This window comes from Lissotriton vulgaris, chromosome 1_1, assembly GCF_964263255.1.
Source record: "Lissotriton vulgaris chromosome 1_1, aLisVul1.2, whole genome shotgun sequence".
Lineage (NCBI taxonomy): Eukaryota > Metazoa > Chordata > Amphibia > Caudata > Salamandridae > Lissotriton > Lissotriton vulgaris.
This window is the reverse complement of record NC_141685.1, coordinates 610,770,539-610,784,361: the sequence shown is the minus strand read 5'-3', so window position 1 is coordinate 610,784,361 and position 13,823 is coordinate 610,770,539. Positions and strand designations below refer to the sequence as shown.

At 46.4% G+C, this 13,823-nt stretch overlaps 1 protein-coding gene across 1 annotated transcript in view; it reads left to right on the top strand.

The window, feature by feature from the left end:
* Positions 1 to 13,823, top strand: part of PIGK (phosphatidylinositol glycan anchor biosynthesis class K) — a 477,281-nt gene that overhangs the window by 310,672 nt on the left and 152,786 nt on the right. The gene's annotated exons all lie outside the window — the stretch shown is intronic.

Here is a 13,823-nt window from a genome sequence, read left to right as displayed (position 1 = left end):
TTGGGCTTATTTAGGTATAACGGTGACTAGTTTATGATCATTTTTCAGTAATTTTCTTTTTTGGCAGTAGCGTAATTTTGCCTCCAAAACCGTTTCTGCCAACAGCAAATGTTTTTTCAGCCTTAGTTCTTCAGAGAACCAGGGCTCAGATTGGGTGGCTCTGCGAATGCTAACAGTTTTTAAAGGTACTAACTTATTTACTATAGAGCCAATCCAGGCATGATAGAACAAAGTAACAGTCTCCAGATCGCTGGAGATCATGAGCAGACTATTTGCTAAGAAAGCGTTAAATTCGACGGCATCAGTGGTATTCTAGAGGCATCAAGTGTAATTCTCTGCTGATGTATGTAGTGTAAGGTTAAACATGACGACTGAATGGTCAGACCAAGAAAGCTGGAGTGACCCGATTGGTTGTAGAAAAGGGTTGTCCCTAATGATGCCATTGTGCAATTGCCCTGGCAGATAGGTAGGACCCTTTATAACCTGTTCAAGTCCTAAGGCTGGCCATTAAGTCAATGAGGTCACTTGAATCTTTATCCTGCGAATTGTCCAAATGAAAGTTAAAGTCGCTGAGTATAGAGTAATCTTGGAAATTGATCTTAGATTCCAAGAGTTTGCTAAAAGCTCCGGTAAAGCTTGATCTTGGGCCAGGAGGGCAATGTGTAAGGAGACCATTAAAGGAGTATTTGTGGTTAAGTTCAATTTTGAAAGATAGCGTTATGCATTCGAGCATAGGTGGAATATCAGAAGAAGTCGCCATAAGAAGGTCGCGGTACACTGTAGCTAATCCCTGCCCTTCTTCTCCTCCCAGTCTTCCTGGCAATAGAGTAACCGTATGGAACTGCGCAGACCAAGTCTGGACCTAATGAAGCATTGGCCTGAGTATCCGTAACAAAGGCCATACTTAGTGTGAATGCTTCTAAAAATTCAGCAAACTCATATTTGCGTTTCTTAAGTGCTTATTTCATGATACACTCCCCAAGCCTCATGCATCCCTTCTGTCTGAGAAGCTTCACTTAGAGTGTCCTGCAAAATTGTACAACTGGCTGTAGGTTAAATGAAATCCCGTTCCCAGTAAGTGTGTTACAGTTTGACCATCCATTCAGTGTTCTATGGAAGTTAGTGGTTGATTTAGAGTTGGGCAGAGATGGTACTCTGTTGCAACAGTGACAGAGTACCCTCTCTTTAAAACTGAATGTCCTTCCCCGGTCCATACCGGTAGGAGCATGCCAGTGTCATGAGACTACTCTGACTCAGTTGCTGACATAATCCTGATGCTCACAGGACCATCAGAGCTTTGGCCTTTGACCCGCCTATGTGATTTAGGTTTGGTGATCAAGTGGCCAGTATTACTCCTCCTTCCCTTTATGAAAAACGTGGAGGTAAGAGACAATAAAATCATTTAAATAACCCCACACCAAGGGATAAACTCCAATGATGTTGAAGCCATTTTAGTTTGTGTGTTCAAAAACTAAATCCTGCTTTGGGATTTTATTTTTGAAAAAAAACACAAAAATGTTAATAGTTAGACAGACAGTACCGTCAGTCAAAATATTAATATATTGAAAGGAACTGCCATGACACTGGTTCCTGCCAATGTTTAGAGTTGTACTTAGAACTGAACTACGACCAGGGAAAGAAGGTACTGGCTCCTTCTTTGCTCCCCTGCCCCCTGGCTGTGCTTGCTCCCTGGCCCCCTGGCTGTGCTTGCTTCACTGCCCCCTCGCAGAGTGCCGCGGGACCGTTTGTGGAAGAAACTTAAAGTATGGGGATTGCCAAAGCCACTGATTAATGCAATACAATCACTATACAGTGAAACATGGGCCACTGTTAAACTTGGGGACGGACAAAGAGTCTCCTCAAAAATAAATATAACAAACGGACTAAAACAGGGCTGCGTCCTTTCACCATGCTTGTTTAATTTATACTTAGCAGACTTGAACAGTCATTTAGAACAAATAAATGGACACCCTCAAATTTTGGCAAAGGAGCCGGTTCAATACTTACAGTATGCAGATGATATTGTCCTGGTAAGTCAAACTCCGATAGGGCTGCAAAGGACAATAAACAAACTTATAGACTACCTGGACACCCAAGGTTTAGAATTGAATAAATCTAAAACGAAGGTGGTAAGATTAGCGGGCCCAAGACAAGTAAACTATAAATGGTATGCAAAGAACTGTCAAATAGAGGAAACAAGTGTTTATAAATATATAGGCATTAAAATGTCAAGACATCTGTCAACGGTGGAGCAGAAAAAGGAGATTACATCAAAAGCCCAATCCTTAATATTTGCCTACAAACAATTATCCAAGAAACTGGAAAGCCCTTCAGACGGGCATCTCTTAAAAATCATGGCAGCCCAATTGCTACCAACCTTGTCCTACGGTCTGGAAACCTGGCATGGCCAAGAATGTAACATCTTAAACAAATTACAAACCAAGGTTTATAAAACGGTATTCAACCTCTTCAAAGGTTCATCGCCAGCACAAATTTGTTTGGAATTCGGATTACCGAACCAGGAATTCCAAAGGAAGGCAACCATGGTAAATCTATGCTGGAAACTCAGAGCAGCAGAGTTGGGAAATTTAAACAACTTATGCTGGTTCGAAATAAAACAACAAATGGAGCAAAGAACCCCAAATACGTGGGGGGACCAACTGCGGATAGCACTGGATGAATTAGAGATCAATGGGCTTTGGAACAGCAAGATGGAAAAGTCCAATTTTAAAAAAGCTTGCAATAACAAAGCAAAAGCATTATCCTTCATGGAGGATAAAAGGGGATTACTAAGACGCCGCCACGCATGGGTCATAATAAATTCTTACACACGGCTAAGACCACAACCCTATCTAGCAGCTCATTTCCGATTGTCCTTAAAAAGGAGATTCATGGCATACAGATTTGGAGACCTTTGTTCATTAGACTTGGCGCCCTCCTGGAAAAATAAGCATCAAACAAAGACATGTCGTTTATGTGGCTATCACACTGAAACTCTGAGCCACTTGCTGTGTGTCTGTGAAACTGTGAAATCAGAAAGAAGGAAGCTGCTGAGAACTGTTTTTAATGATTTAAACATCCGCACCTGCAGACAGGCGGCGACAAGTTGGCTGGGTGCCGCATCAAACATTTTAATATGCAGGGGGGTAAAATTTATGATAGCTGTAGAAAGCTTACTTATAAACGAGGGCAAAGACTGAAGGCTTGGTGCCACAAAGGAAGTATGAGGAATTTTAAGAACTGAAAAAGTTTTAAATGAAATGTGTTTTATATGCTTTATGGTTTGTGAAAACCAAATAAAGTTATTTTTGACTGACTGACTGACACTGCCCCCTCGCTGTGCTTGCTTCCCTGCCCCCTCGCTGTGCTAGCTTCACTGCCCCCTTGCTGTGCTTACTTCCCTGCCCCCTCGCTGTGCTTGCTTCCCTGCCCCCTCGTTGTGCTTGCTTCCCTGCCCCCTGGCTGTGCTTGCTCCCCTGCCCCCTGGTTCTCATGCCCCCTGGCTGTGCTTGCTTCCCTGCCCCCTGGCTGTGCTTGCTTCCCTGCTCCCTGGCTGTACTTGCTTCCCTGCCCCCTGGCTGAGCTTGCTTCCCTGCCCCCTGGCTGAGCTTGCTTCCCTGCCCCCTGGCTGTGCTTGCTTCCCTGCCCCCTGGCTGTGCTTGCTTCCCTGCCCCCTGGCTGTGCTTGCTTCCCTGCCCCCTGGCTGTGCTTGCTTCCCTGCCCCCTGGCTGTGCTTGCTCTCCTGTGTGTGGCTCTGCGTGTGTGTGTGTGGCTCTGGGTGTGTGTGGCTCTGGGTGTGTGTGGCTCTGTGTGTGTGTGGCTCTGTGTGTGTGTGTGTGTGTGTGGCTCTGTGTGTGTGTGTGTGGCTCTGTGTGTGTGTGTGTGGCTCTGTGTATGTGTGTGGCTCTGTGTGTGTGGGGGGGGCTCTGTGTGTGCGTGTGTGTGTGTGTGTGTGTGTGTGTGTGTGTAGCTCTGTGTGGGTGGCTCTGTATGTGTGTGTGGGTGGCTTTGTGTGTGTGGCTCTGTGTGGGTGTAAATGCAATAGGTCATGCATTTGCGAGCTATTAAGCTATTGGCATTGTAAATGACAATGCCATTTATTTAACGATTAAGCTATTGGCAATGCAAATGACAATGCTATTTATTTATGATTTTTTTAAAAAAAAGGAAAAAAAAGTCATGAGCTCTACCTTTAATAAGGCCGAGAACATTGCATTGTAAATGCTTGTTCTGGGGAGGTGGAGCAGAACAGGCACCAACTGAAGGCGCTTTGAATCGTAGCAGTCTAGCATATAACCTCTGTTTCTACTCAGCTGTCAGATGAATGGCTATGAATCCTCGCAGCAGCAAATCTGCCTGTTTTCCTCATTCATGGATCCTTCAGAGATTGCCAAGAGAATAGGTGCTGAAAAATATTGACGTGAAGCCGGTGCGGAAGCAGATTTTTAAATATCTAGACCTTGCAGATTCTGCACTCTTTGAAACATTTTCAAGCCTTCGACTGAGACTTCGGAATATTGAATTCAGCATGGGATATATGGTGTGCCAGAGATAGCAAGACATACACTTGTCATGTGTGCGCTTCTTTTCTGCCCATCAGAATATTTTGGGCCCAATTCACAAAGGTAAATGTACTTGCACAGGTTTCCGTGCACATACATTTATGCTCATACCTAAGCATAAATCTCCGACCTAATGCAGTTCATTAACTCGGGCAGAGATTTATGCCTAGTAGTTGAAAGATGCGTGCCCACCACATACGTTTCCCCACTTACTCAAGTATATATTTTCTACTAGTAAACTTGAAGGCATATTTCACTACAGTACTGCAAATTAAAAAGAATGTAGAAACAGGCATCACCACAGGAATAAAATACATAGCCGACAATCATCAAAAGTGTAAGCTCATTAATTAAACCCACGCATTAGGCTCTACCCTCTTTAATTAGTGCTATGATATATATTTTAGAAATTGACATCCGCAACAGTATGTGTATTTTTCTGACTTGCAGTGCGTTATGATGATTTTTTTAAATTCAATTCACATACTTTTAATTTCCCAAGTATGTTCATCTGTTATGTGAACATTTTTACAATATGGTTGTGTAAAGAAACCAAAAATGTGTAAAGTTATATCACCAATATTTAAATGTATATCTATTTCTTTTCAATAGGTTTTTAATATTTTGAACAATACATTTTTATAATTGTTTGCAATGCCTAGTTATATGATCATTTTATCTATTATTCATTTTTGTTATTATTTACCAGTGGCACTTTTGCGAGTAGTGTCTCCTCTGACTAGTTGTTGGACATTGGGTTTTTGGTTGTGAGGGGTCTGAATCCTTCTCAATTAACAACCACAATCCCTGTCAGGATGAGCCAAAAAAAGTTACTAAATTAGCCTGTGCTTAAACCTCTGGCAGCTTGGCACACAAGCAGTAAGGTTCAACTTAGAGCAATGTGTAAAGCATTTATGCAGCACACAAATGGAAATAACGTGAAAGCACAACACAAGAAAAATCCCTCACCAATTTAGAAAGATAGTCAAATCTAGTAAATAAAATGAGACCAACATGACAAAAATCCAATCAATAGAACCATGGATATGCAGTTTCAAATTATTAGGTAAGTATAGCGCCTAAATGAACAAAGCACCACTCAGAGTCATCTGGTTGTGCTAAACAAGGAAAAAGTCCCAAGTTCAGACCACCCAGGATGGAGCAGGTCCGGATACAGGAACCTGATAAGTCTTGCTGAAAAAGTTGCCTTGTCAAAGCTGTGTGCGAAGTGTCCAGTTCGCTGTGAAGAAGGCCACGAGGAGAGCATCGTGGATTGTCATCGAAGAAGAGGCCTGGTGTTGTGGACGGTCCTTGCTCTAGCGCAAAGAACTTGTCTGGCTTTACAGATGGTCGTTTGCTCAAGCTTCCCGTTCGCGGTCACCGCAGGCTGTCATCGCTTTAGCTCAAAGTGAAGGTCTGGCATTGAGGGTTGTTGCTGGCAGTTGATGTAGTAAGAAGCGTTGGGTTTAAAGGACTTTCGAATTGGTGGCCATAGTGGGTGGCAAGATATCAGCGCAAACAGGTCCGTTCATGGTTGGAAAGAGCCCAAAAATTTGGAATTTCTAATTTTCTGCACAGGAGTAGTTAAGCTGATGCCACCCAAGGGTCCAGAACCGGTGGAGGCACCTCTTGGGCATCAGGGACTCTTTTCAGCAGAGACCTCTTGGGCTCAGGCAGGTTCAGTTGCAGGTAGAGTGTAGCAGGTCACCCGGGCAGTTAGGGAGGCCTCGGGAGCTGCTTGTTTCGCTATAGCTCAGAGCCAGATGTCAGCCACCTGACCGTGGGTCATTCTGCCTGGGATGAAGGGAGTAGGCCAAGTTATGTTATGTTATGTTAAAATAACTTGTATAGCAAAGGGGCGTCCGGGCGCTTTTAGCAGCTCACAAACAACTGACTACGATGGGATTCAGCAAGACATAGTCCAAGAATGCTTAATTTAGGGGAAAAAGGTGGGTTTTAATTGCCTTACTAAAATCCAACAGACCTTCCCGTTCCTGTATGTGTGCTGGTAATGAATTCCACAGCTTTGCTGCCAAATAACGGAAGGAACGTCCTCCCGCTCGGCAGCGTTTGATCCGGGGTACCCTGATCAAATGTTGACCCGCAGAGCGTAATGCGCGGGTTGGGACATACGGGGTCAAAAGGTTGCAGAGCATTTTGGGAGTTGTAAGTTTTAAAATTTTAAAAGAAAGACATCGGGCCAGATGTAGGTCGCCAAATACCAGTCGGTAACGGCCGATTTCAGCCGTTACCGACCGGTATTTGGGATTTGACATGTAGGCGGCCTCATATTTACAGAATCGGTATATATTTACCGATTCGTAAATTTACCGATTCTGTAAAATACTGAATCGGTAAATTTACCGAATCGGTAAATCCAGATGTAGGTGGCACTTCAAACAGTGCCACAGGCCATTACCGATTTGTTATTTACATGTAATACTATTGCATTGTAAATAACGAATTCCTGTGTACATGCACATCTGTGCATGTACACCTGTGCCATGTGGCACATACATGCCCTTAGGGCATGTATGTGTGCCACATGGCACCCAGGCCAGAATCTGGGGTGCAACTGGGTGTCAAAGTCACACATCCAGTCCCCCTTGCAAATTTAGTATTTTTACCGAATTGGTATTTACCGATTCGGTAATTAACATTGATTCCTATGGGCCTCAAGGCCCATAGGAATCAATGACAATTACCGAATCGGTAAATACCAATTCCGTAATTACCCAATCCTACAGAATCTGTAAAAAATACCAAATTTTTAACTACATCTTGTTTACCGAATCTAGAATACCGAATCGGTAAAATTCGGTATTCTAGAGTCGGTAAATGAGAATTACCTACATCTAGCCCTTAATGTCTTAAACTGAATTCGCTGAGCCATAGGGAGCCAATGGAGCCTCCGGATGGTGTCAGTGATTGAGCAAAATCGGGGAAGGCCTACTAAGGCTATGGCAGCCGCATTTTTGATGCGCTGCATCCGAGAGATCTCGGCTTGATTTGTTCCCGAAAGCAAGGAACTAGCGTAATCCAATCGAGAAAGAACAGTGGACTGGACTATCAGCTGCCTAGTAGATGAGTAGAAGAACTTTAAAATTGGTGTAAGACCTCGTAAGATGCCAAAGCATGTAGCAGCGAATTTTTAGTATGGAAACAGAAACTATGAGAGGAGTCCAACCACACCCCAGGTTCTTGACTTCTCTCTTAGGTTCCGGGACTTTACCCAAAGCATTGGGCCACCATTGATCGCCCCACAAGTCAGCATTTTTGCCAACCAGTAGCACTTCTGTCTTGTTTGCATTTAATTGCAAAAAACTAGATGTCATCCAGTCTGCCACGGCTGTGAGGCCGCTTTTAAACCTGGAGACAATCGGGGTCGATCCTTCAGTTAGGGCAACCACTAGCTGCATGTCGTCCGCGTATGAGACCCATTGTCTGGCGGCCGCTGCTAGTGGCTGAACATAGAGATTGAACAATGTGGGGCTCAATGCCGATCATCCTTGGGGGACGCCTTGCTCAATAAGATGCACCTGGGATAAGAAAGGAGGGGTGGAGACACAAAAAGACCTCTCGGTCAGAAAGGATCTAAACCATGCAAGGGCCATGTCAGTGATCCCTGCCTCCTCAAGACGGTGGAGCAGAACCTTATGAAAGACCGTGTCGAAGGAGGCACTAAGATCCAACCGGATCAGTACCGCCATTTGACCATGGTCAAGGATGGTCCGCAGGTGTTCTGTCATAGCCAGGAGAGCGGTCTCGGTACTATGACCGGCGCCGAAACCATGTTGCATTGCGTCCAGAATGTTATTGGAAAGCATGAAGTTGGTGAGTATGGTGTTAACATGTGCTTCCGCAGCCTTCACTACCCAGGGAAGGAGAGAAATAGGCCTGACATGTTCAGGCTTCATAGGGTCTAAACTAGGTTTTTTAAGGATGGGAGAGACCCACGCCTGTTTCCATTTCGCCGGGACAGTGGTGGATGAGAAAGAGGCGTTGATTAGCTGATGTAGCGGTGTCATGCAAAGTAGGGAGGATTCTCTGAACTGAGCAGGTTTGAGTGGGTCGGCCGGAGAGCCGGATTTAATTTTCACAGTCAGTCTGCTAAGTTCTTCCGAGGAGATCTCCGGGATAACTGTCAGTTGGAGACTAGGACTGGTCTAGTGGAAAAAGGTGGACTGGAAGTAGTCATGGGAGGAAAGGATCGATAGATTGCCCGTATTTTCTCCACGAAGAAGGAGGCTAATTCTTCACATTGGAGTGCTGACGTAGGTATAGGTACCGGGGATTTCTTGACACTGAGGACTTTGAGAATCTTAAAAATGACTTTAGCTGGATTGGGGCTCAATTTAATCTCAGAAGCATAGTACTCCGCTCGAGTCCTGCAAACAGCTCTGTGGTATGTTTTAAGTTCGGGTAGGCAGTAGGCTTTTTTTTCAGGAACATAATCTTTTCTCCACTCGTGCTCATATCTTTTACATGCCTTCTTAAGTAGAGACAAAGTGTCGTTATACCAAGGGCTAGATTCCTGCGTGCGACCCTTAATCCAGGTTGCTGGGATAAGAGAGTCAAGTGCCTGGGTGATCCAGCACAGAATGACTCATAGCCTGTCTCAATATTGCTAAAAGGGCCTAAAGGGTCAGCTCCTAAAAGTGTGTGGAAATCTTCAAGTCGAAGCTTGCGCCACAGTCTTTTATATACCGAACGTTGAGTGTTATTACGTGATGGTTTTGATGTGGGGTTGGTTATTTCGACTTGAAAATGGTCGGACCAGGCCATAGGAGTAGGGGTAGTCACTGTGGCAGTCTCAATGTTTGTTAATATGGGGTCTAACAAATGACCTCCTCTGTGTGTAGGGCTTTTAACTAATTGATAGAGCTGAAATGCGGCTAAGTCAGCAAGCATAGTGCAAATGGTCTGGTCCTGCTCCAGATCAAAGTGGAGGATTAAATCGCCGAAAATGCTAAAATTAGCCGATCCCACGGCCAATGTTCCAACTGTCTCTAAGAGAGCATTATTAAAGCCGGTGGCAGGTCCGGGAGGCCTATATATCAATAGACCAGAGAGGGTAAAATGGGTGTTCACAGAAATGCTAAAGCGGGCGCATTCACCTCCCTCCATATTATCTTTTATTAAGGAGACAGGTATAGCAAAACCTGGTAATCACAGCAATGCCACCTCCCCTATTCACCAAAGAAATCGAGTATTCAGGGGGTAACGACAAATTAGGTATGGCTGCCATGTCATCGCTAAGCCATGTCTCGGTCAAAAAGAATATATGAGGAGTTTCATCAATGATATGGTCGTATATTTCAGCGTGGTGTTTAACCCGTTTACTGCTTCGAACGTTCAGCGCCAGTGCTGAACGTTCGAAGATACTGGTGCGGCCGCGTCGGCTGTTGGACGTGCGCAGCACCAGGCAGGTAGCTCGCGCGACGTCCAACATCCGACGGCAGCAGTAATAGAGTTAACTTAAGACCTTACATTTAGCTGCAGTATTTTTAGCCTATGTTGAGGGGGCGTAACAGGAGGAACGGAAAAAAGCATAGGTTTGGGAAGTACAAACGTGCCACACGAGCAGCTGATACGGCCACTAAGGGGGTGAAATGGGGAATTGTTCCAATGGTGTAATGGAGGGCGCAGGTTTAATTATGCCACTCTAGAATAAATACAACTACCTGGCGGATTTCGGCCATCGATTCTGGCGAGAGGCGACGTACTGGCCCGGGCGGGCACAGACTGGCTTGCCTTTGGCTCGCCCGCTGCGCGCGTCCGATGCGCTCGCGCGCCATTTTGGACTTAAATAGGTGGCAGGGGGGCGTGAAACAACTAGAGCGCTGACCAAAATGGCGCACTACCGGAAGTGAGTGATTCCGGTCCTTGCTCTTGTCAATGCCCTCCACAGCAATCAGCCACAGGGCTGCGGTGGACCGCGGCGCAAGAGTGTGCAATCGATCAGGTTGGTGTTCAGGGCGTCTTTTAAAAACAGTGCCGAACTAAAATTCCCTCCACCCACTGAAACTAGTGCCTAAATACAGGAAATAACCGTTGAAATGTTTCCCCGTGTCAGCAAGATCGGAAACTGCCAAAAAACTGTGTTCCCACGCAGTCACTTTGCTTTAAATAGAAAATGCGGCGTGAAACAACTAGAGCGCCAACCAAAATGGCGCGCTACCGGAAGTGAGTGATTCCGGTCCTTGCTCTTGTCAGTGCCCTCCACAGTAATCAGCAACATGGCTGCGGTGGAACAGGGCGCAAGAGTGTGCAATGGATCAGGTAGGTGTTCTGGGCGATTTAAGTCTTTTAAAAACAGTGACGAAAGAAAAGCTGAAATTCCCTCCACCCACTGAAACTAGTGCCTAAATATAGGAAAGAGCCATTTTTAAGGAGCAGAGCAGGCCTATAGCAGCAGGGAATTCCTTCTTCTGTAGTATCGACAGGTCCAGGAATGTTCTGAAAAGTTGGTCTGAGGGTCTAATATTTATACCTGAATCCTGCTTTGACATGGGAAAAACCTCTAGACTTTTCCCACAGATCTGGTTCAGTAATTTCCATTCCTCCACTGCCCTGCCACCAAGTGGCCAGGGGTGACAAAGGGCTGGTGTCAAGTTCTTTGTTGGTATGCTAGAGGCAGCCCTTTGAAATGTAATTGCAATAGGGAACAGATCCGTTCCTCCCATTCGGGCAGGATGGCCAATTCTGTCAACACCTTCCCCCCCTTTGTAACACTTTGCGGGAGTAATATACAAAAGCCAATGGAAAACTACAAATGGTTAGAACTGGTATTTGAAATGGGATTTCTGGTTGGCTAGGGCTTGCACCTAAGCCAGGCAGAAACCACCACTCTAGTTAGGGCAAGGAAGTTACACGCTGAAGATAGTCCCTGCTCACCCCCTTGATAGCTTGACAGTCAGGCTTTTTCCTGAGGCAATGTGTAAAGTGTTTGCGCAACACACATGCACAGCAGTGAAACACTAAAAAAGAAACTCCACAGAAGGTTATATAAAAAATAGCCTTTGTATTATCATAAATACATTTGATCACAATCACACAATATACACTGTGCCAACTGGCACCAGGTAGAAATTCACAGGGGATTATATACAAGACCAGGCCAATCGGGCTACACTCAAAACCATTAAAAACTACTGATAAAATACTGTACTCCGTATCAGGTCGAGCAACATAAACACATCATGTCCGCATCACATTAGGCATAAACACATTATGCATCACTATAATCATAAACACATTCTGCACCAATCATATTAGGCATAAAAGAATATCAGCAGTAGAGCAGAACATCATTGTTACACCTCAGGCCCCTCTCAGGCATAAATATACCTCATATTAGGCCTCCATGTCCCCTGGAGCCCAATGACCCCCCAATGGCAGTCCTTGCGCCTTTGCGCTCTCTCCCCGGACTGTGTGGTCGTCTGGTGAAGGTTTCCTCCTCCACCTTGGTTTGGGGTCCTCCGCCGAGGTTCACCCCGAGCTTCCCAATTCCTATTTAGACCTCTACCCCTAAATTGGCAAAAAAGGAATGCTCCCACGTGGCAGCTGCCCACGCTCTCGCTGTGCAGCTGTAGCAATCCACCTTGGCACCGCAGTGCTCCCTGAGCCCCACTCCGGGACTCCTAAGAACCAAAGTGTCCTCTTGGTGCAGCTTCCCGTGCTCTCCCGGTGCAGCTGTAGAAATTGTTATGTTATTGAGTTTTTGTATAGCGTACAGCTACTCACAAGGAGTGTCCCGACGCTTTCCACCCTCAACTCGTATTGAAATAACACAACACAGCTAAAACAGACAACAAAACAGAACAGAAACAATGGGCAGTAAAAACAGACTAGGAGTTAAAAAGCCAGGTCTTCAGGCCCCTCCTAAACTGGAGCAAATTAGCAGTGCTCCGCAGAGAAAATGGAAGCAGATTCCAAAGCTGGGGGGCTCTGCAGCCAAAAGACCGCCCTCCCGCGCGGGCCTTCCTCACCCGTGGAACCACCGCTCTACACAGAGCTTCCGAGCGGAGGGAACGAGCTGGACGATAAAAAGTCAGTCTCCGCTGCAGATATCCCGCTCCTGAGCCATGCAGAGCTTTGTGCATCAGGGTCAAGGATTTAAACTGGATCCTCTTCCTAATGGGGAGCCAATGGAGCGACTGGAGCAACCCAGACGCTCGAGCTCGTCTCCCTAGACCAAAGATCGCCCGGGCAGCAGAGTTTTGCACCACCTGAAGGCGCTGGACCAGATAGTCAGGAAGGCCGAGAAAAAGAGCATTGGCTTAATCTAGCCTCTAACCGACCAGAGCCTGCACTGTAATCCTCCTGTGCTCCTCAGATAACAAAGGCAAGAATTTGCGGAGCATTTTCAGTAATCCGTAACAGGTGCCGGCCAGGCCAAGGATGTGAGTTCGGAGCGACAGCTGATTGTCTAGCTTGACGCCCAAGTTTTTGGCCACCACTGAGGACTGTGCAGGAGGACTCATGTCGGGCGGCCACCAATGCTGCCACTCAGGATCGGCGACGCAACCAAAGAATAAAATCTCAGACTTTCCCGAGTTGGCCCTCAGACTGTTCCGCTGGAACCAGTCGAAGACCAGCGCAAGGCAGTCCCGGATTCTCTCTCCCACAAACTCTTGATCTTTCCCGCATGTGAAGAGGAGTTGCGTATCGTCGGCATAGGAGACGATCTGGGCCCCATACTCCTCTACCAATGCCGCCAGAGGGGACATAAAGATGTTAAATAATGTGGGGCTCAACACAGAACCCTGTGGAACCCCAACTCCCAATGGCGGCATCTCGGCGGAGCTCTGGGAAACCCAGACCGTCTGGCGGCGGCCTTCCAGGAAAGAAGTAAACCACCTCAGCACCGTCCCCCTCAGGCCGATGTCAAAAAGCCTAGTTAGAAGCGTCTTGTGGGGGACGGTGTCGAAAGCCGCTGAGAGATCTAATTGTCCCTGGCTCAAACCGTGCATTGTGCTTTTCAGGTCCCACTCCTCGAGGCATCTTCGGTCTCCTCAGCAGGAAACTATCCTCTCTGGGGGCAAGGCGGGAAGTCTGCACCAGTGAGCCCGCAGGGTTCCGACTCCACCCAAAGTCAGGCTCCGGACTCTGCCTGACTTCCGGTTCCCAGGCCCTGAATGCGGGGCAAGGTCTCCTGCCTAGGTGAATGCGGTCTCCGCCCCCCTGTGGTGTGTCAGAGGACCGAGCCCCAATCTGACAAAGGAGGGTGTGAGCACTGTACACAAAGTGCTCCAATAC